This window comes from Diceros bicornis, chromosome 11, assembly GCF_020826845.1.
Source record: "Diceros bicornis minor isolate mBicDic1 chromosome 11, mDicBic1.mat.cur, whole genome shotgun sequence".
Lineage (NCBI taxonomy): Eukaryota > Metazoa > Chordata > Mammalia > Perissodactyla > Rhinocerotidae > Diceros > Diceros bicornis.
Window position 1 is genome coordinate 56,728,923 of NC_080750.1, and position 23,870 is coordinate 56,752,792.

Below are 23,870 nucleotides of genomic sequence, written 5' to 3' on the forward strand. Positions count from 1 at the left end.
GCCTATTCTTTCTCCCCTAACTTCTTTCAAGATAAACATATACTGGTTTTTAGGGAGTTAAGGTGAGCCCTGAATATGGACTACAGGAATCCAAAGTCAAAGGCCCAGAAATCCGTAGAACAAGAGTGTTCCCGTAGCAACTACCACAGTCCAGAATCAAAGCATTTAAGTGCTAAATCAGCTAAGGTTTATCTCAGTGTCCAGTCATATCACAGAAAGAGATTCATGCTGTCCTTCCTTCTTCCCGATACACGTTCTGGACCTATTTTTGTAGAGATTCTTGATGCCTCTAATCACACAAAGGTAATTCCTGACTCAGATGGCAAACGGGATCATTACATGAACGTATGAAGAGCATGGTTTTTAGGTTACTTTTAGAAGCACCCAGACAGATCAATTCAAGTCAATACACATTAACTGACAAATATCTCTGTGCCAAGCACACTGCGAGGGGTGAGGCGTACAAAGGTAAGATGCAGTCCCTCTCATCCAAGAATCTAGTGGGGGAGAGAGAAAAGTAAATCAACAATTAAAAACAGTGTGATAACTGCCCCATCAGAGAGGTGTCAAGGATCCACCGTGGTACAGGAGAGGAGACCCAAGGGGTCTGGAAGGGCCAGGAAGTACTTTCTAGAAGAAGTGACCCTTTAGTTTAATTATAAAGGCATTCACCAAGTGGACCGGGGAGAGAAGCTGACTCCAAAAGAGGAAGAGCATATTCAAAGACATGGTGATTAGAAAGAACCCGGCAAAACTGGGGAAATGTGTGTAATTAGGCACCGCTGGGTGGTGTGTAGAAGAAAGGAGGGAGAAGTAGGCTGGAAAGGTAGGCTAGTCCAGATAACGAAGGGAATGGTATGGAATACCAAGGATGGGTGCACCCACAGGTTCCAGAAGGGGGAAGTGCCACGGCCAGTTTTGTGTTTAGAAAGATCACCTTGCTCATAGTGTGGCTGATGATGTAGAGGTGCCTAGGAGCCTACTATGTTATCCAGGAAGGAAGGAAAGAACAGGGGCCTGAACTAAAAGCAGTGGGGAAGGAAAGAAGTGGGCAGACCCAAAAGAGGTACAGGAATTAGGATGTAAAGGATTAACGACTGACTGACTACACAGCAGGTTAAAGTAACACCAGACCTCCTGAGCAGAAGTGCCTACAGTTACAGTGACAGCTCTCTGAGGAGAGGAGTGTCACATTCGCCAAGAGCCAATGCCCGTCACTGTAAGTGGAATACACATGAATACGTGAATTAGGAATTTCCACTAACGACTCCTTTGGGCAGCACTGCCTTCTCGCTGCTATCCTTGAATAAAGGCCTGTCTGCTGGCAGTGGCTGAGCAGAGTCCATAGTGGCCCCTTCCTGGTCTACGCCTCATCCAAGCTTCGCTCTCTCCTCTCTTGCAACTCCTGGCTGATGGAAGGTGTTGTGATGACAAGCAGCAGCAGTGCCACTTAAATTTATGATTGTCACAAATTGAGAGCTATATGGCAGCATGTCATGGGAAGAATTAGGCCTGTCTTATGAAAGTAGTTGGCCCCTAGAAGAAAAAAGAGACTAAGGGAAGGTGACCTCATGGCATCATTGATACATCATTTGTTTATTAACTGTGTGGTATTAGGATAATTTCCAGCTACTTAATGGGTAGAACAAAACACATACCCTGACTTGCTGGACTGCTGTGAATGACCACCAGATGAGCTCTTTAAGCTCATCGAGCAATTTAGAGGGATCTAGAACAAAAGGTCTCATTCCTACTCTATCAACTACACTAATGTTAAGGCCTCTACAGAATTTTATTCTTTGTTATTTTTTGGATACACAAAAGGCACATACTTTTCAAAAACTTGATCTGTTTTAAATCACTGTTTTTCACTATAGGCCCAGAGATGTCATCTTTGTAATACTTTATTTTTGATGGTGTGTAACACTAAGAAACCATTCTTGGATCTTCACCACATTTTTTTCCACACGGTAGGTTTTCCTGATTAAAAGTAAGAATGACATAAAGCTCTCAGAATTATAATGATTAATAAAGGAGGAAGAGAAAATAATTATATTAAAGACTTCCCTGTATATATATAATGATTATCATTAGGCAAGATAAAAACAGGTCTATCATACATATCTGTTCACAGAAGTAGAATATTAGATCTGGAAAAACTTGGATGTCTTTTCACAAAGGTTTTTCTTCATACAACATGAGAAAGGGAGGCTCAGAGAAGGTAAGCGATTGCCCAGAGTCACACAATTTAGTGGCTCAGAACGAGGATAAAAAGCTTGCGCCCAGATTGGGCCTGACACTACGTTAAAATCTCTTGGTTCCATAAAGGCCATTTTTAAGCTGTTCCAGCAGTTGAGACATGTAACGAGGACTATTCTAAGCACAGGTATATCTTTCAGAAGAGTTTACTGATGTTTTTGTGTGTATTTAATTTCTTCGAATTCTCATTCTAAACTAATAGTCTAAAATAGTTTTGGGCCCAATTAATGTAAATCCTTAATTGATCAGAGAATCCTATATTTCCTCAGAAATCTGATGATCTAGGGAATAATCCAAATCTTGGAACTGAATACAAATGAGACAGATGCACTGGTGGATGGCGCCTACATGCTACCTCACCAATCCCCAAAACACATTATGATGCAGACAAAAGGGTCAGGATGCTGTCTTGGCATTTTTCTTTAATCTTTGACACCATCATTATCAGATTCTGTATTCAACCTAAGGCTGGTTCAGAAGCTGTTTCTGTCCTTCTCTGCCTCCTTCCACCACTAGATATTTTTTCTAGCATCTCTCCCCTCAAATAAATTGTGTCCTTTCAAAACATGCTTCCTACTCATTTGGAGTGTGTATATAGGGAGATTAAATTTTCATTCTAGTCCAATTAATTTATGTTACCTGTTAATCTACAGCACTACTTCTGCCAACTTTCAATTCTTCTTTTAATTTCGTCTCAAGCCCATTTCCCGAGGAGCTCTTGATGTATTTAGGAGTACATAATTACAGGAGTATACAAGCTCCTATACCCAGGGTGAAGCCCGGCAGGAGCTGACGGATATCAGGAAGCCTGGACACATCTGTGAGTCAGAACTTTCCTCCAGCCTGGAAGAATGGCCAGAGGATCCCATGTGTCAGGGAGGTGTCTTATTCAGGTGCTGCCCGCCTGCAAGCCCAGCTCAGCCAGCACTCTGCCTGGATGGAGGAGGCAAACACACATCCCCCGTGCAGCCTGCAGAGCATGGTGGTCAATAAATCAGAGAGCAATATTCTTAATTTCCTAAATATGATTCACGGCCAGAAGCAATTGTGAGTTTACATTATCTTGCTGTTTCTGGCATACTTTGTCAACTCTGAAGGCCTTGATAGTGAAAGTGCCTTTTTCAATTCCCCCATCTGACTGTATACAGACGGCTTCCCAACTGGCCAAATATAATGCCCTTGTCTGGAACTGGGAGGACAGTTTTCCATAGAAACAATCTTATCAAGGTTGGTTGATTATTTTACGGTGGGACAGCCCATGATAAAGCTATTTACCTCATTACGAGTTTGAAGGACAATATTAATAGTACCCAAGCAAGACAGAGAGGAACATCTAATAGGAATACATCCAGTGTTCCAAGTGACAGCTAGTGTGAAGAGGAACTTGCTACAGGTCTCCCTGTAGCCAGGAAGCTGAGAGCCTATTACAGCAAAGGGGTAGAAATAGGTTCCTGGGATAAGAAACGGGATGGGCCCCGAGGTTAACTTTGGGGTGAGGTGTGAAGAGGGGACCAGTTTAGCATTTTAGCAGTAAGACCCACAAACAGGGAGTAAGGATACTAGCTCCTTTCCTTAGTTTTGCCATTTACTAGTAGGTGACCTCTGGGAGTCAGCTGATCCCTCTGAGCTGCAGACCCTTCCAAATCTGCCATTCTATGACCACAACAACCAGGGGTGTGACTGGAGCAGACAAAAGGAAGAAACGGTCAGGGGTAGAGAGAAGAGAGAGAAAGAGCAAGGAAGTTTTTCGTATACACATGATCTCATTGCAGGAAATTCAACCAGGGCAAAGTACTGCGATCGCCAAGCCATTTGTGATATGGCAGATGGCCCAGGAAGCAGCTTGTGCACCATAGAGCACATGGTACCTTGTTCTCCAGAGGGAATGCAACTTCTTTTGTGTTCCTTCATCCCGGACAATACCGTGAAGGAGAAAACTGACTCACGCTCCCACAGCCTTTGGACCCCTCTCCCCATCCACATCCTCCAGATGCCCTCATCACATTGCAGAGGTGAATCAGCTCAGATTCCTGTAGGGCTCCTTTACTGGTGGGCAGGACGGGCTAGCTGGGAGGCTGCCAGGGAGGGATGCTCCTCAGGGCTACAGCTGCAGGCTTCTCCCCTCAACCCCACTCCTGGGGCAGCTCAGAGCAAGGACTGAGCCTCGCTGTTCTCACCTTGCTACCTAGACTAACGGCCCGTGATTATCTTAGCCCCTGTGGCCCCACCACTGACCCAGTCTTTCCTCTTCAGACCAGGGACCACTGGCTGTGTAAACCTTTGCTGTACTACTGAGGGGCTGACCAAAGCACACCATCGCCTCCATTCGGGGCCTTAAAATCTTCATTTCACTCAATAATTCACTACAGACTGGTCTGCTCTTGCAATTTGAGGGTATAATTTTCATCATTAACAAATTTCCACTATAAAAAAAGTGGTTGGTGCTCAAATACTTGTTGACTGTCTAGGCACCAGGCATTCATTACTTATTGTTTTAAATGATTAGTAACAACCTGTGCATGGGGAAGCCTCAAAGAAAATTAAAATAAAACAATAACACTCAAGTTATTACAGTGTACATTTCCAGGGGTTCCTCATTCAAGAGTAAAAGCCGGAGAAGGCCTTCCCATGGCCTCTACGATATCTGGCCCCTGGCTGCCTTGCAGTCTTCATTTCTGACCCCTCTGCCCCTCGCTCACTCCCTGCCAGCCATACTGGGCTCTGCTAATCCTGGAATGTGCCAAGTACACCAGACCCTTGCACTCAAGATTCCTTCTGTCTGGAACGGGTCTCTGGGGTACCTGCAAGGCTCACTCCCACACTGCCTTTCTGACTCTCAGGCCTCTGCTCAAATGTCACCTCACCAGCAAGGCCCTCCCTAGTCATCTTACATAAAACATGTGCCCCATCACTCTGTCCACCTTTACCCCGCCTTTTCCTTCACTGCATTAACTACCCCGTATGTACGCACGTGTCTGCCCTACCAAGATGTGAGCTCCTGGAGGGCTGGGGTTCTGTCGACATTGTTCACTGCCGTATCCCCCATGTCTAGAAATACGCTTCGCTCACAGCAAGCACTTGGATATCTGCTGAGTATACTTATACTACTTCTATGTCCTCTAATTTAGACATATTACTAACTTACTGGGCATTTGCCCTGCATTTCCTACAAATTACACCCATTTCTTAGAAATCTTAGGTAAATATGTCTATTCTTTACCAAAAACTAACTTTAAAATATGAACCAAGATTTCTTTGAAAGTCAGTCTTCAGAAACACATCCTTTCCTTACAGTGAGCCCTGAGAGGCTCTGAATATGGCCCCGGGAGCAGAGGCTTTGGAAATCTGGTCTGTCAGAGGACTCAGGGCTGCTGTTTGAAATGAGTGAAGCTCATGGGGACTATTTTCACGCCTGAAATATACATCCTTATTATTGTTGAAATGAAAAACAACTGCCTACTTAATTTATACTTCAAAACGCCGAAACCATCCCTCACTCCTTGTCTCTCTGGTCATTTGATTAAGACCACTCAGATTCACAGCGTAGGAACTGGATCGCCTGGGGTTTCCTCCTTCATCAGAATAAAATTTCATCTGTTTGAAAAAATATGCTCAGTAACTGGAGAGGGTAGTTAAAAAAGCTTTTCCTCCTTCCTCCTCTACCAGCCCATTATCACAAAGTGGAATTGCATAATGAACATTTCTCTGAATTACACATGCCAAGTGCTTTTAATAGACTCTCACTAAGGACTAGATCTTAGTGAAAAACAGGTCAGAAGAGATCCTGTAATTCAAACTCTACTTGATTGAATTCTTTTTTTTTTTTGGTGAGGAAGGTTAGCGCTGTGCTAACATCCATTGCCAAGCCTCCTCTTTTTTTTTTTTCTGCTGAGGAAGATTGGCCCTGAACTAACATCTGTGCCCATCTTCCTCTAGTTTATATGTGGGACGCCTGCCACAGCATGACTTGATAAGCAGTGCATAGGTCCGGGCGCAGGATCCGAATCCGTGAACCCTGGGCCGCCGAACTGGAGCGCACGCACTTCACCACTACGACACTGGGCCAGCCCCCTGATTGGATTCTTATTAGGAGCATGACAACAATGTCTCTTATGCTCACCCAGCATTTATGGTTTACAAACCACTCTCACAGATGTTATCCCATCTGAGCCTCACCGCTATCCTATGACACAGGCAGGCCTATGTGGTTCTGTTCACATCGACAGTGGAAGCAGCAGAGGCCAAGCCAGCAACCCACGAGTGGAAGCCCCTCGAGAACCACGTCTTCTGACTCTCACTCCAGGGCTCCTGTAACCTGTACACAGCCGTCAATGAGTGACTACCACAGCTTAGGAAAATTGTCTAAATGCCAGAGATGTCCAAACTCTCACATTGTTATTACTTTAAAATTTTGTACATAAGAGCAATACTTTTCAGAATTTGGTTGGACCTGGATAATCTTCTGGCTGACTTTAGTGCATATCCTAAGATTAATCTTCCCCCAAAGTTAAGTGGTTTTCATTGCGACAATATGGAAAACTACCTTAACAAAACACCAGAAGCAAGTTGAAAATATGGCCTCCATGGTTTCCACACCGAATTTTTGAAGGAAGCTTTGCTTTTCTCTCAGCTTTGATGGGAAAAGGCCCTGCTAGGCTGACATGCTTTCCAGGTGCTCTCAATGATTTCTCGGCTGGGCGGTCAGATTCATCTAAGTGATAAAACAGTCAGGAGCCAGTCATAGCAATTAAGCTGAACTCAAAGTATTTCTGAAGCCACTATGATCACTTTAGTACCAATTGCTGCAGATATTAAAAAAAATGTAAGGCCAGGTCTTTACCCTAAAGGTGCTTAGAATCTTGGTGATACCTGCATACAAAGCAAAATATAATTAAGCACTACACTGGGTAAATACCAGAAAAATTCACAGGAGGGCCAGCTGGAAAGGTCAACGTTCCCTGGGGTTGGCCAAGTCCTGAAGGATGAATAAAGGAGACAGGACAGTTTTCCCAGCAGGAGTAAAGGCTTAGTTTAGACAAGTAGAGGTGGAAATAAACACAATATGCCAGTTAAAAATAAAAATCTACATTAGAGTACGTTTTAGCAAGGCTTATGCAGTGGATCTGCTGTGCATGCCCATCTCAAGAACTCTGAGATATTAGGGCATGCCTCCAGAAATTCTATTTAATAAGAAGGCCTCTAGGGCTTCCTAGGAGAAATGATAAAGAGGACTCTGGGACAGATGATCTATTACTTAGGAAGTAAAAATTAACACCCCAGTGAAAGAAGGCAGACAGCTATAACCTGGAGGTAGAGATGAGATGCCCTACAAAGGCAGGAGGGAATCAAAAGTCCACTGTAGGTCCTGGGTTCAGATATACAAGGAGAAATGCTCTGCCCTCATTAAAGCAAAGAAGTGGTAATACTCAAATGTTTTCTGGGAATTAATTTCAAGTTCCCCAACAGTGTTTTAAAATGGAGAAAAACAGGTTACCTTTAGGAAGTCTAAAAAGAGCTAGACTCACTCAGAGACTAAGTAATCTAGGGTTGTCCAAATCTTGAAGGAAAAAACTTTCCCTCCAACTTGGGACTGCCAACAGGAAGAACAAAAAGGTGGGCGGGGAGAGGGCAAGAGCAGAAGTGCAGGCATTGCCCGCAACTGGGCAACACAGCCCAGTGCCTGCTTTAGGAGGGAAGCAGAAATTTACAAAGTGAAATTAACAAGAGCAGCTGAGAAGCAAGAACGCTGAATGGTTACTAGACCTTTAAGCTATCCCACTGCCAGGATGCCGCAAGACCCAGAAGGAAGTCCTGAGTGAAGCTGCAGTCAAGCACTAATGCAGTCTTCACTCAAATACCTTCCCCTGCTGAGGACCCGGGAAAGTGGGTTTTGCTTCTTCGAGAAAGCAGTCGCTGTACATCCACCTACTTCTTTACAGGGGAGCCTGGCCTCTGGCAAGAAAGGAGTTAGCTGGTCAACCTGGGATGGTCCCCACTGCCACAGATATTAAAGAGCTCTTGCTAGAGTGTACAGAAAGTACAGACTCAGAAATAGATGCATCCCATCTTGTCTAGGTGAGGTACTGCGTGAATGAACGATGAGAGTGATCTGAATTAGCCCCAGCCTGGGCCCTCTACCCTGCCTGAACTGGGTGGGCCCTTATCAATGGGTAATTCTAGAGAACTTCACTCTAACCCACTCATTTCCTTAAGGAGCAAAGCCTTCCCTTACACTTTTTTTTCCTCAATGGAAGGAAAGAGTTGGGATTATATTTAAGTATCTGCTCAGCAAGCTGCTTCTTTTCCACTGATTACAAAGAGTCAACTTCAGCCTGGCTTCTAAAAGAGTTACCTTCTAATCCAGAATTAGGGAAGTCCACCCCACACTAATATGGTTTCAGTCTCATTTCAGTCTCATTCATTCTCTCTTGAATACCTCTGTCCAGAAGCTGGAGAACCATCAGGGAATTAATTCCTTCCTTCTTTCTTTGATGCCTCCTTTACAAGGTAAGTGCCCTGTGATAATGAAATTCTGACTTCTTCTCTCACACACAGCTCTGTCTATGGGCTTTCCTGCTCTTCTGCTGCTTGACGTCCCTCTAGTTAAGCACATGCGGAGGACGTTAGTCTCTCTGGTACTGCCAAGTCTTGTCCTCTTTCTTTGAGAGGGTGTGCCTTCCACCCTTCTGCAGGACCTGACACGGAGAATCCAATTACATGGGAGTTGTCTAAGATGCCTCCTTTCCTTCCCTGCCCATATGGCCACCACATCCCCAGTCTGTCCCTGGTTTCTGTGCTCATCATCTCTGACTGGCATCACTCTAATAGACTCCTTCCTCATTGACCTGCCTCTAGTGTTGCCTGACTCTAATCCACATAACCATGTTGTTGCTGAAGTCAGCTGACTCTAAAAGATCTGATTTAAAACACATTCCATGTTTTCATTTTGTCACTAGTATAAAACTAAAGTCCTTGGCAGGACATACATGATGCTTCATGGTCTGACTCCCATCCAGCTCTTTAACTTCATCTCTGGAGCTTCCCCCACCCCCATAATGTACCCTTTCCCGAGCTCCCTGTAGCTCCCACAACACCTCTGTGCCTCCAGCCGGCCATCCTGCCGTTCACAATCTTGCATATCTGGCAAACCTCTACTTAGTGGTCAGCAAGTCTTGGGTTAAAAGCTCTCTAAGGTAGCCCCATACATTCCTTTTCTCCCTGACCTTTACCCATAACTTCATATTTCACTGTAATTGTATTTTTGCACATCTATCCCTCCATTAGATTATAAGCTCTCAGGTTATCAATATTTGTTGAATTAATTGATGAATGAATTAATGAATGGATGATAGGGACTTATCTGAAGATACAGATTTGGAGACACTGGTGTATGGGCTACTGATGCAGTCAGGAAATAAATAAATCACCCAGAAAGAATGCAGTAGGCCACAAGATGAGAAGACTAAGGTTAGAACCAGGGAAAAGAGACACAAACCCTCAGTGATAGGGCAATAAAAAAAAAAAAAAAAAAAACCCCACAAAAAACCCCCCACAAAAATCATGGGGAGAACTAGGGGCATGTATCCCAGAAATTAAGGCAGAGAAGATTCAAGAAAAAGGTTTTTTTCTTGAAATAGTTTACACTGAGCTAGTCCTTACAGTGGAAAAACAATAATTATTACATTATTATATAAGGAAGTTTGGGTAAAAGTCTTATAAAGTTATGCAAATGGATACACAATATAGATACACAGTATTGTTTTTATTAGGATAAATCTTAATCAAGTCTTACTGTTGTTTGCAGCATCAGATTTTGCCAGCCTAAGGCTTCCTTTACCATGTTGTCTGCAAAATGTATTCTCCTCCCACTAATTTTTTCTAGCATATAGTTTAGTTTCAATTCAGAGCCACTCTTGTAACACTAAGGTAGAAAATCTCTTCAGTTTAGGTTTTCCAGACATACCGAGATGTCAACTCATCCAAACTATAAGTTTTTACAGGACAGACATTAAGCCTTTGTACATAAAAGAGACTGAATATTTGGAAAGAATGACTGAATTTCTTACATTTAAGCACAGAAGTTAGGTCATCTGGTATCATAGCTGTCACCCATCCTCTGGCAAATACAGAGCTCAGGGCAACACTGCTAAATGACTGTAGCCATTTCCTAGCGGAGCCTGTACAAGCCCACAACACTGCCAGCAGCCACCGCCAACTGGTCAGAGTTGGCCCAGGTGACATCGCATCATTCTCAAGTTAACTGTGTTAAACTTGAGCTTTCACAGCTCTCTGCTCATGTCTGCATGGTATGTAGCCAGCAGAGCAGCTGCCTGCTAAGAGGACAATGGGCAGAAAAAAAGTAGTCAAGATGTGACTTGGCCCTTCTGTTTTACTTTCTATGACCTTCTTCTACAACAAACTGTGAATAAACATTTTCTTAAGCTATTAATTTCACACGTGCATTCAAATGTCATTTCAGATCAATTCAGAGAACTGAATTATATAATATGCTGGTTCCAGATCTCTAACCATCACTGACCACCTCTGGTGAGACACCCTTTGTCAAACTGCCCTGTGAAACTTGGGGTTTAACTCTACACTGCTTTCTTAGGAAGATAAATCTGGCAGCAGTCTGTTCATTGCATATTCCTGTTTAAAAATCCTTAGCTGGTTTCCCAGTGTTGATCTATAACAGGCTAAAATCCAAACTCCTTTGCATAACATGGAGTTCATCACAACAAAAGGACCACTTCATTCCCCTTCTCCTGCCCCTGCCCATCTTTCCATCATACCAAATCTTTCTTTATATATGGTTGTATTAGCTTTCTATGGCTCCTTTCTATAGCACTAAGTCACAAACTTAGTGACAACACACAAACTTATTTATTATCTTTCAGTTCTATAGGTTAAAAGTTCAACATGGGTCATGATGGGCTAATCAAGGAGTTGGCAGAGCTGGTTCCTTCTGGAGGCTCTAGGGGAGCATCTATTTCCATGCCTTTGCCAGCTTCTAGAGGCTGCCCATGTTCCTTGGTTCGTGACCCCCTTCCATCCTCAAAGCCAGCAATGGCCAGAGGAGTCTTTCTTATATGACATCACTATGACACTGACTTCTGCCTCCCTCTTTAACTTATAAAGACTCTCATGATTACACTGGGTCCACTGGATAATCCAGAATCATCTTTCTATTTCAAGATCCTCAACTTATTCACGTCTGCAAAGTCCCAAAGTGGACGTTTTTGTAGGGAATTATTCTAACTACCATAATGGTGTTCTTTCTGCCTGGAGAGTCCACTTCTCTGCTTATAAGACTCCTACCCAATTCCTTAAGATTCTGTGGAAATGTCACTCTGTTCATGAGGCCCCCTCCTCCTCCAACCCAGGAAGCTCATTCCTATGTCTCCTTAGTCAGGTACATACATGTCTCCTGGTGCACTTACTTTGTACTGTAGCTTATTTGTCCTCAAGCATATCTCTTTGACTAGATTGTGAGTCACTAGTTTTATTCGTTTTTGCAGCCTCAAGGGCCTAACTAGAAAAGATTGTGGGGAAGAAAAATGAACGTGAAATTTTAATGAGTAAAGACCTCAGGTGGAGGCAGAGGCAAGACCAATAAATTCATAGGACTTCTGTTTTGAGTATAACTTAGAAAGTAGTTCTGACAGCTCTTAACTGGTTATTATCACATAATCAACAAAACTCCTTAATCCTTCAACCATTCCAGGGAAGTATAATAGTGTAGGGGATCAGAATTTGCCACCCCAAAATGTGTTTCTTTGGCTTGATTATTTTTAAGAACAAAAGACTCAGAAAGAAACTTTGTTCTCGCTAACTTCCTAAAAGAATTTAAGATAGAAGGCATGTTTCAGGAAGGAGCTATCACCACAGATAACCATAATGGTAGAAAGGGAGGAACCAAACAAGGCCCGTTTGATCAAAGTCCTCCCCAGGTCCCACTGTCTTTGCAAGGTATGGCAAACATTTGTTTACCAAACATTTGCTTTTCCATCTCCATGTGAATTACCTTCCTCCCTGCTGAATTCCAAAACCACATCCTCCTTTGTCTTTAGCTGAAGAAGGTATTTAAAGTGGTGGCTTCAGCCATTTTAGCATGTTAGTTTTCCCAGGTTTCTCCCATGTATACATGTTATTAAATTTGTTTGATTTTCTCTTGTTATTCTGTCTCATGTCAATTTAATTCTTAGACCAGCCAGAAAAACCTAGAGGATAGAGGAATATCTCTTCCTCCCCTACAACAGCAAACTTAAAACCAACCATTTGCATCTAAGGCTATTTCTAACTATGAATATGATTTGCATGGATCACAAAATGTTGTCAAAGTTTTAAGTGTCCTCCTGGGCTTGGTTATAAAAGGGCAAGCCATACCCCAAGTGCTTGGTTAGATGTCAAGTTAGGGAAGTGATATTATCTACATGATTCTGAATTCTAAAAAATTATTGTCTAACAAATCTGACTGTGCTGTGTTGGATGTTAAAAGCAACTTTGCCACAATATTTATTTGGCATTTCAGTATCTGAAAGTTCTCGCATTGAAAAAATAGAACAAAAAGTTCAAATTAAGCAAAGTTTAAATAGCCTCAAGTATTTAAATTGCAAGCCAAACAAGGAGTTGAATAAATTAAGGTCATGTGAATGGGGGGAAGATCTATTTTTAAAGACAATAGTTTGCTATAAATATCTAGTGTCACTAACAACACCCTACAGTATAGAACCTAAAGACACGGAAATCAAACTAAAAATTATGTGCCTAGCAGCTGAATTGCAAGAACCCAACAGTTAGGTACAAAAGAGCAGAAATCATCACCGGTTTTCTAATTCGAATACAAAGTCTACTTTACTATTTTTCTTCATTAGCAATAATAAAACCCCTCTTCAACCTAAATCTGTTGGTTTTGTTAGTTTTCGGTTAGGAGACTCCATTCTCTTGTGGAGTTCTTGAAGCCATGGGTGGTGTTTAAACATGCCTTTTGTTAAATTTCATTGTCTTTCCTAACACTGAAAAAACAGGATTTTTAGATCCAGAAGGGGGCCTGTTGATCTGTATTAAACTTCACATTCACAAAGGGGAAACTAAGGCCTCACTGCTTCCTCTAGGTCAGGAAAAACCCAAGGCTGAGGGGAGATGGTACCGACGTCCCCTTGGGAATGCAGCCTGAGAACATGAGACCTGCTGCACAGATAGGTTGGCATATACATAGTACTTCACCGCAGATTTTAAACTTGATGCATTTTTATAGAAAAGGGAAGCACAATTTCTTAATATTTGCATTGGGTTTTCTCAAATTTCTAAATTTTTCTATACTGTATTTACAAATACATTTGGGAGCAATGAACACCACCAACCAAACTATTTGGCTAAAACGGAGGACTGCAGGTCTTGTTTGTAGAAATAGTAAGTACGTTGTTGCTACTGTTGTTGCTGTCTGGACATTTCAAGCCTTTCCTGTTACTAAATCTCCATTATGTACAGGCATAGCCCAGAACCCACCTGGGAAAATCACCCAGAGTATCTGGAATTAGAGCCAGAGCTATCTCAGGCAAAAAGAAACATTTAAAGGTTATTCATAACCCAGTGAAAAGTCAATGCACCTCAAAAGTCTATTAAGGTCTACCAAGAATGCAAACAAGAAGTTTTGTAATAAGGTTAATAAATAAAACGACTGAACCCACTAAGTGGTGCTTATGAAAACAGGCTTTGAAAATTAGCTTTAGTTAGAGGTAGAACTAGTTCCCACTAGAATAAAGATTATTTATCTTGCTCCTATTAGATCCAATAATCCTACGAGTTGTAATGGTACTAATGTTTTAGGAAAAACCAACCTCAGAAACCACAGTGGGACCCACAAATTGCATTTTCCCTATAAGTAAAATACCAGTAGAACTACATTGTTCTAAGTTACTCTCTCCTGAAAATGAATTTCCTTCCATCTTGCATTTCGTCCTGAACAATTTTACTATGTTCAGCATAGTAGCAACTGAAAAAATGTGTTTCATCTAGAAACAAAAGTGAGAAAACTTTACCAAAAACATTGCGCTTCTACAACGCTAGGTTTCCAAGTTCCTAATATAAAGCTAACATAACGCAAAATAAAGATTGCTACAGTAACCAAACTTCTCTGTTAACAAGTATCCTTTAAAACAAAGACAATTCAACCGTAATAAATTATTTTCTACAGTGTGAGCAGATAGTGGAGCTGCCAACATTCTTCATTTTTTGCTAGCTTGCCTTATAAATCGTGCAACTTGCAAGCTCAAGATTTTTGGAGGGGAAGGCAGGTTAATGATCGGGCTTAAAATAAATCTGTTCTGCAATTACTTTGTTTTTTAAGCCATGAAGCACGTTTCCCATTTCACGCCATGAAGCAATTCGATGTCAACTTGCTATGGAGTCAAATGCGACAAACTCTGAGAGCTCCAGTTGCGAGGCGGCGGCTCGCGGCACCCACAGCCTCCCGCACTCCTGCAGCGTCAGGACGCGTGCTCTCCCGGCTCCAGACGCGGAATCTGCACTCAGGGCTTTCGGGGCCCGGGCAGTACACCCTCCCCTCCGTCCCGGGGAAACTGAGTCACGGTGACTCGAGCGATCTGGAGTCCGCGAAGGCCCCCGCCGCTGCTTGGCTCCCGTTCCCCCCGGAGACTCGGGAGTCTCCTCGGCAGCGCGCGGTAGACACCGCGCTCCTCGCCGTAGGAAGGTTATGGCACAAGCCTGAGACACGCTATCCCCAACCCGCCGACCTCCCGGTCCCGCCCCGCACGGATCTCGAAGCATCTCGCGACCCCCAGGAGCCTGCTGCTGGGACCTCGCGGCGCCTCCCACGGCGCAGCCTCCGCCGGGGGCTCCGCCAGCCCACGCGCCCGAAAGTTCCACGGCCCCGGCAGCGGCAGCGACTCGGCCGCCCACCCCGTGCGGGGCTCCCTGCCACCTGCGCCCCGCCGCCCCGGCTCGCCCGGCGCCCCCGCTAACCTGACGCCACCTCGCCACTCAGGTGGCCGCCGTGCGCCCCTCGCCATGGCCAGCCTGAGAGCTGCCGCTGCGCCGCGCTCCGCACCCGGCGCCCCGCAGCGCCTACTGCGGGCGAGCCGCCCTCGCCGGCGCCTCGCGGGGATGCGGGCTGCGCCGCGGGAAGCCGGCAGTGCGGAGCTTCCCACCTACTGGAGCCGGAGCTGGCCGGGGCCGAGCATGCCCAGTGCGGCTCGCCGGGCGGCGCGGAGGCTGGGGCCGGGCGGGGTGTCGCCGCCGGGTTTTCGCGGCAGCCACGGGCGGGGGGCGGAGCGGGCGGCGCGGGCGACCCGAGGGAGCGGCGGGCCGGCCCGCAGAGGAGAGGGGCGGGCCGAGGGTGCCGTGGAGCCCTCAGGCGGTCGGCGCAGCCTCCGGGCGGGACTCCGCGGCCCCCGGGGCTCCGCTCCAGCGTGCCGCGGTGTTACCGGAGCGCAGGGCACCTATTTCTGACGCTGCCGCGCTTGGGCGGCGTGACTGACAATTGTCGGGGGGCGGGGCGCTCCCGGGGCTCCCACCGCAACTTGTCTGAGCGTCGCGTCGCACTGGTGTTCAGGGACACCCGGGAACAGGCTTCTTAGGCTCCCATCCTGGGACGCGAGGGAGAACCAACCAACCGATCCCGAACATACCCTATCTCCAAGGCCGTCTGTCGAGCCACCTTGCAATCAAAAGCTTCGCAGGCCTTTCCGGGTACCTCTGCTGTCAATTCTAAAGCCTGCACACAAGAAACTGGAAGAAAACGCAGCAGGACGTTCACTGGTAGCTTCTGAGTGGTGGGTTTCCAGGGATTCGTAAATTTTCTCCTTTTTCGATTATTTGTGGTTTCTAAGTTTTCTCTAATGAACAAGATGATGCTTTTTTAATAAGAAAGATAGATTACTCTAAACTTATAAAAAACACCTGCAGAACAGAAGTTTGGGTGCACGATCCTGCAATGTAAGCAGCCTATTTTTTTTTTTTTTTAGACTTGCGAGAGACCGTCAATTTCGGGGACCGGGACCCGGCTCCTCCTCCCTAGCTCCTCTCACCCCGCCCCTTGGCCACGCCCACTGCAACCCTTTTACTCTGGTACCTCCCTCTTCTCCTTCGGTTGCTGCAAAACCCGGAAAGGTGGATTTTACACACTAACGCTCCTGGTGGCTCCTGCAGCCAGACTGGGCATGTTCCGCCGCCGGGTCAGGGATTGCTGTCAAGGAGGAAGGAGGCTTTAAGCAACTCCCAGTTTCTCTCCTCCTTCTCTCCGTCCCTGACAAACGAACAAAGTAGCGCCCCCGACCCCCTGCCCCGAGCTCGGACCTGCAGAAGTGGGTCAGGACCCGACTGAGCATGCTCGGGGCAGTGCCAGGCTGCCGCACGCGGCTGCATCTGGCTGCTCAAGGTTGATGTGGCTGCGCTCGCTTATCACGACATCGAAGGTCAGGAGATGGGCTCTAGTGGTGCAGGACAGCCTCGACACGAGGACAGGTTGCCCCCGCCGAGGCCCTTGTCGGGGGGGAGGGGTGCGTGGGATCTGGCTTACAAGTGAATCAAAGGCTGATTTTTTCCCTAAAAGATTGAAATTAGAAATCGTATTTTACCTTTAGTTTTTATGGCATCTCGAATTTTAGCTCTAAGAACTTTTCAACCCGTCTTTCTTTCAGGAAACCTAAATCTTCTTTCTTTTCAAGTACTTAATAAGCGTTCTTTACAATTGCACTAGAACACTACATTTTCACCTGTTTTATCAAAGATTAAATCTTTATCTTCACTCTCAAATAATTCCGCAGTTATTATATTCCTTTTTTTTCTTCAGACAATTCTGCATTCATTCTCATACTCTCCTTCCTTCTGCCTCCCTTTCAGATTCTCCGAGAACCTGCAGAATGCTCCCGTGCCATCTTAGAGCCGCTTGAGGCAGATGTGGGGAATTGCTTTTAATTTTCCATTACAGAAGAGAAATGGAGAAACGTTTCAGGAAAGAGCTTTTACAGGCTCGAGATGAATAAACTCGAGAACCCAGAGACAGCCTTTCATTAGCCCAGGCAAGTGAGTGGGATAGGTGTCTGTTTTCTGTCTGCAGAGGAGGAAGATGGGCAGGCAGTTCAGCTGCCCTGTGAGGCTTGGTTGATAGTGGGAAATAGCCTCAGTGAGGCTGCCTTCATGCCAACCCCCCCTCCCCAACACTCTTCAGCTTCAGAACGGTGGGAGACACCATCTTTAGGTATCACTCCTGGGAAGGATAAGTTTAAGTGCTTCCTCCTAGAATCCTAACTTGTGCTAGAGTCACCTTCATACGTCTTCTGAGCTTTGAAACTCCATTGTTGCTGGTACCACCTGAGCATTGCTCTTGAACTTGCCCAGGTCTCCGTAGACATCCACACCACAAATAGTCCAGCCTCGGGAGGGATGAGTAAGACATCTCCTGCATAGTCCATACTGTCCCTCCTCCCTATCTGAAGCTTTCTGCTCCCCAGTCTTCCGTGACACGAACCTTTGTTGGTTCTCTGATCTCTCTGACTGTTCCTTCTCATCTTCCTTCTCCAGGTTCTTTTCTTTGGCACTACTCCATTGTAGGTGTTCTGTCCTGTGGCCTCTTCCCTTCTCATCCCTCTGAGGACTCTCAACCACTCCAATGCTTGTCAGTACCAAGGTGGTGTTCAGTTGGTGCGTGCACACATGGTCACACTAGTTGTTTATGGCTGTGATCCTTTCTGATCAATCAGGCACCTGTTCTGATTGGTCAGTATCTATGCCTGACTATTTGTCCATACCACTTGTTAGTACTTGGAATATTATCTTTGCCCCAAACCATAACTTCTTCTAAACATCTCCCTGAGTTCAGACCCTTATATATAATCTACCAAATATCTTAACTGCTGTGACCCTCAGGAAACTTGAGCTCAGTATATCCCAAACAGAACTCACGAGAACTACAGAACAAGTTTAGTTGTTCTTCTGCCTGTATGTGCTAGCTTGGTTATTGGTACCCCCATTTTCTTAGCTATGCACACCACAAATATGGATGTTATCCCAGATTTGTCCATCTGCCTTTCCCCTACCATCCAGCTAGTCACTGGCACTGTCCCCCTGCCCTTAGACATCTCTCAGTGTGGACCCTCTACTTTCACTGCCCTCTTCAGTCCCCATCATCCTTTCCAGAAGGATCTTCTTTCTGTGTTCTCTCCAATCAAGCCTCCATGCCTCCTTAGACTTTTCTTTTTAAGCAAATTATATTTCAATACGTCTGCTAAAAATCCTTAAATGGATTCAGAGTGCCTTCAGGATAAAGTCCCAGTTTTAAGCATGAACTGGCTCCTGTCTCCCTCTCCAGATTAGCCTCCAGCCAGTGCCCCCTAGTGTCCCATATCCTAGCCAATCCTAATTACTTGCCCTGTAAATTCACACCTCCATGTTCCTTCAGTTCTTTTATCTCTCCTTTCCCCTTGCTCACCCCTTGGCGAACTGTTATGTCTTCAAGACCCAGTTCAGGCTGAGTCTCCTCTGCCCTCCCCAAGATGACTTCCTCCTGAATACTTCACTTGTACCATATACCTTGTCTCCATTTTGACACCTAACCTTGATTTATTTTCCTTCATCTCCTCCACTACGTTGTAGGCAACATGACAGCGAGGGCTTGTCTCAACCATCTTTGTATCTTTGTTTTCAGTCCTCAATAAAATTTTACTTAATAAATGAATGATAGACATATGCACCCATATAATATTTAAAATTCATTTTTAAAAAGTTTCTCCTAAGAATTGTAAATAGAGTGCAAAGAAGAAATACCAGAACAAAGTCACCTCATATACAACATGCTGAATGGTTATGTTCTTCTGATAGAAGCGACATCTCAGATTTGACCTTAAACACAGTGAATTTTCCTCAGCTTCAGAAATCGGGAAGTGTTTTGTGAGCCAGTCTGATGTATTTATTTTATCAGTCTGTAACTGCACAAAGATCAGCGCTGTATTGCTAATTAGTCCACAAATTCTATTGTTCTCTATCATTGTGTTTCCTTCCACAAAGTAGGTATAACCTTCTATTATATGGTTACTCCTTAGAATAGATTTTATTTTTTCTGTTGAAAGTATGGCATCCTGGGAGGACAGATTAACCATTTAGGAATGAACATACTTTTTACAATTCTACCAGCTCCGTTGTCTGCTGAGAGCCCTAGAGCTAACTATGGAAAGACCAACCGCCTGCTTCAGAGTCACCTGGGGGATGATGAACTCATTCCAGACCTCCTGGAGAGAGTGGTCCATGGGGCAGTGATTTTAACAAGCCCTCCAGGGGATTTTGCATACTATATTTGAGAAACACAGTTCTAAGTCATATAGATAAAAGGAAAAGTGGTAACTGTTAGTCTAGAACTTCAAGTAGCTCCAAATTGATTTTCTTTTTTGGCAGAGAGATATATGTGGGTGGAGAGGTTATCGGTCCCTTTTCAGAAGTGTCATCCATGTTTGTGCTTATTAAATAGCTTTGGCTCATATTAAAGAGTTTGGAGAATATAGAAGAATGCATAGTAAAGTAGCTGCTTGTTTTTCTACGTGTGGAACCACACAGGGATTTTACTGACCCATGCAGGCCAGGTGTCATTCTCCAGCACATCTTGCCTAAATCCAGCCTCCTTTAACAGAGAGTGAGTGGGGCAGTGGAAGTTCTGACCTCACCTCTTCCTGGAAGAGGACAGTAAGAGGTGTATGACCCTACATTAGGCTTTTTCCTTGTTCCTGGGAGTCTAAAAGGGCACAGTTAGGAAGGGGGATGTTCGGGGGTGGAAGTGAAAGCAAGCAAATACTTCTTTCACAATCTTGTGACTTGCTGGCCAAGGAGCACGAAGCTTCTTGAACAGTCTGAGTCAGCGTTAGGAAAATATGCCCTTCCTCCTTATGGGTTTAGATTGAGCATTGATGTTGGTCCTTTGGAGGTGTGTTTGCATGTGTGTGGTCTAACCAGTTAGCCAGCTGCAAAAATCAGGAAAGCAGATGGCATGCCTGCAACTCACATGAGGCAGATGACCCAGCTTAAAGGGTCACACCCTTTCTGGACCTCCCTGTGAGACCACACCAGAACCCTGCCCTCCTGGACAGTTTGCCAACCTGCAACATTAATGATCATTGCAGCTGAGCCCGCCACCCCCAGAGTTTCATTCCGGACAATGACTCAGATTTAGGGACGTGAATTATTGGCAGGAGAAGGGATAAATCCAAGAATCACCTCCTGGGTGTAGGGCCTTCCGGAAAGGCGGGCGGATATCTGCATGGGAAGGTTTGAAGAGGAAACCTCTTGGTGAGGGAGGTGTGAAAAGAGCCCTGGAGAGGCTGACTGGGGAGATGAGGTGAGTCCCAGAGGCGACCCCTTTGTAAAAGCTTGACTTCACAGGTGCTTTTCCCTTGAATTCTGGAAAAGTTCTGTCTTGTACATGGCTTGAAGTTTTGCTCTTTTAGTTTATAATTTCCTCAGGAAGGAAGGAAGGCCAAACATCCACTTTCCCACCATAGGCTGCAGGAGGTCGAAGTTGGGTGACCCGTGCAATCAAACTAACAAACAAATCACAGTTGACAAGTGGGAAAACAAACACCCAGAGAAGCCAAGATGTTCTCTGGGAGTGTGGCCCCCGAAGACAATCCTTTGCCCTAACACTTGACAGGGAGCCCGCAGCACCCACTTGGAATGCTGCTCAGAACCGAGGGGCTCCCAGGCCCAAGTGAGCTTCCACAACTTCAGTGCGACCTCAGCAGGATTACCTGAGAAACCTGCACAATGAGAGATCCAGAGTGAACTCGGAAAGTTGAATTGTCATTTTCTGTGCTGGTGATTTTCATGCCTCTCTCTTTTTGAGTAGTTATTTAGTAGAATTAAGAGGGAAGGAAAAGAAATTCTATATTTTACCTTTTTGTGTCGTGGATAAATGTGACATTAAAAGTCTCAGTGTGGACATAGGGGCTCCTGCCAGGGCGAAGGCTGAGAGGTGGCCCTGAGTGTGGCTGAGGCAGGGAGGGCACAGGCCGAGGTGGATGACAGGGTAGTATAAGCCCTTTTCGGGGTTTAGGGGACTTACAGCGGCAAGAATGGGGAGAATAAGATGCCAGCCTGGCAGAAGGTGGAAAGAGCTGGTTTTCATTTGGTAGGATTTGAAGGACACTGGGAAGCTAAGAAGCCCTGCGTTAGGTGTTTATCCGGCTGCTTTTCTCGGGCCTTCTCCTGTGCTAGGTGACGTTTGGATAGAGCAGGGCCCTACTGTCCAAAGCCCAGGCCCTTCCCTGAGGGCTCCATAGTAGGGAGCATGGAGGCCCTGGACATCTATAAGTGAATTGTCACCATGGGAAAGAGCTGAAGTGGGGACTAAAATTTAATTTTTTTTTTTTTTTTTTTTGCTGAGGAAGATTAGCCCTGAGCTAACATCTGTGTCAACCTTCTTCTATTTTATATATGGGTTGCCTCCACAACATGGCTGATGAGAAGTGTAGATCTGAGGCGGGGATCCGAACCGGAGAACCTGGGCCACCAAAACAGGGCGTGGTGAACTTAACCACTACACCACGGGGCCAGCCCCTAAAATTTACTTTTGATGCTGTTACAATTGTGGCTTGAGCCAACCCTAGGAATGAAGTTTTCTAACAAATTGAAACTCTTCTTCCCCATCCGAGTAGACACAGTCCAAATGTGCTAACCTTCAATATGATCCCCACCCTCCGTCCCCCAGCTAATAAATACAATTTCTACCTGTAATTACGGGAACAGTTGTGTTTGGTTTGTTCTCCCTCATGGATGAGTGTGCTTATGAACAGTTTTTCTCACTTATGGACCATGCAGTGGCTATCATATAACTGCAGTTATCCAGCTGAGGGAATAGGTTTCTTCATTGGGACCACACCTGCTTCAGGCATATATAAACTCTGCAGCTTCTCTTTATAGTAGTTTTTGCAATTTAATCTAGTATATGGTTCTGGCACATATTAGATGCCAATAAATTTTGTTGGATTACGTGTTGGAAATTGGTGTTATAACGACATATTGGAGTATCTTGGAGGCAGGCCTTTTAAAATACAAATACCATCAGCCACTTGGTTGGTCTGAAACACCATTCAGACTTTGGCCTCAGTTGGTATGATATTGATTCTGCTTTTCTTTCTGATGAAGTGTTTCAGATCTGTTACCAGCATATTTCTTCCTGATTTGGGTCAGCTGGCAAAAAGGCAAAGCTGCTAATAAACCGTGGATGAATGTATGGCCAAATGCATGAAAAATTTTGAAGGAGAAGGTTACTAAGGAATAGTTAGTGGCTATTTTTTCAGGATCATAGTTCATGGGCTCTCTGTTGTAATAGGGTAGCATTTCTGCTGTTAATTTCAATGAGTCTTCCTTTTTGCTTTCATAGCAATTTTAAAAGTGACTTGAAATTAACCATCCCTAATACTTGAGAAATGTTGATTGTTATTTATGAACTAAATGGACCAGGTTCCTTAAACTGAATAGAAATTAGGATTTGCTGATCACAATTATGGAATGTAGGGTAAGGTGGCTCAGAAGTGCAGCTAAGAATTGCTAATAGGCATAATGACTCTGGCCAGCAGTGACCAGGAGAAAAACAGAGTGAGTATCAAAGGGCTCCACAGATCTGTCTTAACGTCATTGATTTCAAGTGATTTATAATTCTGTGTGTGTGCTTTGGCCTGTAGTACTAATTACTGAAAATGGATTAAGCTTGAAAGGGGAATACTCAGCCCATCCTCAAGAATCTTCGACTGTTACATGAATATTACATTTAATTACATTAAAAGTCCATTATTGCTTATTGCCCATAGGAGACACGGTAGGTAATGAAATCCCTTGGAGCAGAACTGCCTGTCATCTCTTAGCCATTTACCAACCTGTTATTCGCCCAGCACTGGACTCCATTCCTGAGGGCACCAGAAAAGGAGGAGAAACAAAAACAGTTTTGAAATTGTTAGATTACAAAAGGGCACCAAAATAGTTGTTCATGGGAACCTCACACCTCTTCACCCTGCCATACACTCATTTTACAGCTTGGAGTTGTTGGTGTTTTGAAGTTCCTATGTACTCTTTTCTATACTTGGTGCTTTGGGTCTTCTGTCTCTCTCTTATTTTCACTTGGATTTACTCTCACTCTATTTATTTTTTTGAGAGTGTAATTTGCTTTTCTTTCGTAATGTTATGAGAAGAGTAATGGGGAAATGAAGGACCAGAAGAATCTGAGAGACTTCTCAGATGCAAGCCAGGCCGTAGCCCTCCAACAGCATTCCTATTGGCCTGACTTCCGGGACAGTTCCCCAAGACCACATGCTTAAATAGTCAACTTGATTTATTTCTTATAAGATTCTGGCCCAGGCACAAGTTTCCTTTAAATGGTAGTTGTTATCAAACTTAAAGTATTAAAAATGTGATACGACAGGCAAGTCAGGAACATAGAAGTTACATAATTCCAGCATCACCAACTTTTTTGACCCACATTAAATATACCTTTTTGGTATTGTGACGTCTACTTACAAATTCATTTGATGGTTACGAAACCACGTTAAGAACTCAGGACTACCAGCTTCAAAGAGGCTGCTGTATATCAGATCCCTTCTTAGGCTTCCCTT

At 44.7% G+C, this 23,870-nt stretch overlaps 1 protein-coding gene across 1 annotated transcript in view; it reads right to left on the minus strand.

Moving 5' to 3' along the window:
• The window catches only part of MFAP3L (microfibril associated protein 3 like), a 38,857-nt gene extending 23,449 nt beyond the window's left edge, over positions 1-15,408 (minus strand). Inside the window, exon 1 of the mRNA XM_058550353.1 lies at positions 15,244-15,408. The gene's annotated coding sequence lies outside the window, so the exon portion shown is untranslated. The remainder of the gene's footprint in view (positions 1-15,243) is intronic.
• Positions 15,409-23,870: the final 8,462 nt, after the last annotated feature.